Source organism: Electrophorus electricus, chromosome 6, assembly GCF_013358815.1.
Source record: "Electrophorus electricus isolate fEleEle1 chromosome 6, fEleEle1.pri, whole genome shotgun sequence".
Classification (NCBI taxonomy): domain Eukaryota; kingdom Metazoa; phylum Chordata; class Actinopteri; order Gymnotiformes; family Gymnotidae; genus Electrophorus; species Electrophorus electricus.
Window position 1 is genome coordinate 23,639,769 of NC_049540.1, and position 1,598 is coordinate 23,641,366.

Consider the following 1,598-nt stretch of genomic DNA (forward strand, 5'->3'; position numbering starts at 1 on the left):
CAATGGAATCATTATAAAAACGGAGACGTTTATCTTGGTTAGCCACACTGCACCTCACTGATAATTTCCTGTGGTAATCAGAAATAATTGGCAGGACAAAAGAAGTGTCCCTGTTTGTCAGAATTTATGGGGGGGTGGGGAAATATATATATATATATATATATATATATATATATATATATATATATATATATATATATATATATATATATATATGACTAATGAGTGAAGTTAGACAAAGAAGAAGTGCCAGTAATTGCTATTAGGCTGGCTGGGTCCCAATGTTTGTGTAACATTGTGTGTGTGTGTGTATCTTCATCTTCATAGCCACACCCCTCCCATGTATATCACACCTGTTCCTTATTTCCCATTGTTAACACATATGTTTTTTGTCCTGTTTTGTGTTGTTTTGTGTTGTCTTCTGTTTTGTGTTGTTTACCTTCCTCATGTTTTTGTTTTGTGTTGCTTAAAGTGTAATAAATAAATGTTTATTTTATCATGGCTGGCCTCTGTATCCTGCCTCGCCTACCACATTACACTGGGTTCCTACTTTAGAGATGTTCTTTAACAATTTGGTCAATGCAACTGTACTATTAACTCTCAGACAGTTAGACAAGCTCCTGGGCCCTGAGAAAACATCCAAAGGGTATATTTTGCTGCTGCCATGGAGCATTAAAGAATCCTTCTCTGCTTCTCATCTTCTCATGCAACAAAAAGGTTTTGAAGCAAAAAATGGTAAACTATACTAACCTAGCTTCAAGGGAAGTGAAAATTTCTATTTATGGAGGGCTAGACACACCCATGCTCTCTATGTTAGCGGCTCTCGCTGGAGAACTTGGCATTCATATTTAGGTAGTATGATATATGACAGTATGACAGTATGACACAGATCACAGTGGCCTTGGCACATGTTGATCTTTACATGCAATTGTTTCTAATATCTTGTGGCATTTAAAATGTTTGGGAGATCAAAAAAAGAAAATGATTACTTCTGAGTATTGCACTAGTTTTTTGTAAACAGTAAACAAGCGATGATGCCGAGTGTCATTAAAGAAAGAACTGCCTCAAGCAGTTCCTATTAACGTCAATCATAAAAGCCCAGCTGAGTGTGAGCAAAACTTCCTCTGCACCTCCTGCCAGGTTTATCATCCTTTGCACACACAGAGCAGATGGACCAATTATACACTGGCAGCACACACAAAGGGGAACAGACAGATCAGGCAACCCATCTTCATCCCCCATCCATAATGGAGTCACTGTGGGCAGAAAGAGCACAGTCTCACTGAAACATGGCTAGAGTCAGAAATGGCTGACTCTCAGGAAGGAGCCACTCAAACCTGCATAGTTCAGGATCTGGTGTTTCAGCACTAACCTGCTCTTGCTACTTTACACATAATGTGAAGACAAAATGACTCTGGGGAAATGTTTACACAGACTGAAGGAGGTGTGCACTTTTGAGAAGACTTTCCCATCCTCGTTGGCTGGCAGGTCAGTGATGGTGAAGATATAGCCTAGAGTAACAGCACATGCCTCACCCTTGGACACATTGTTTTAGCTACCCCTTAGGACACTGAGGATGATTTCTCTGTATATTTCTA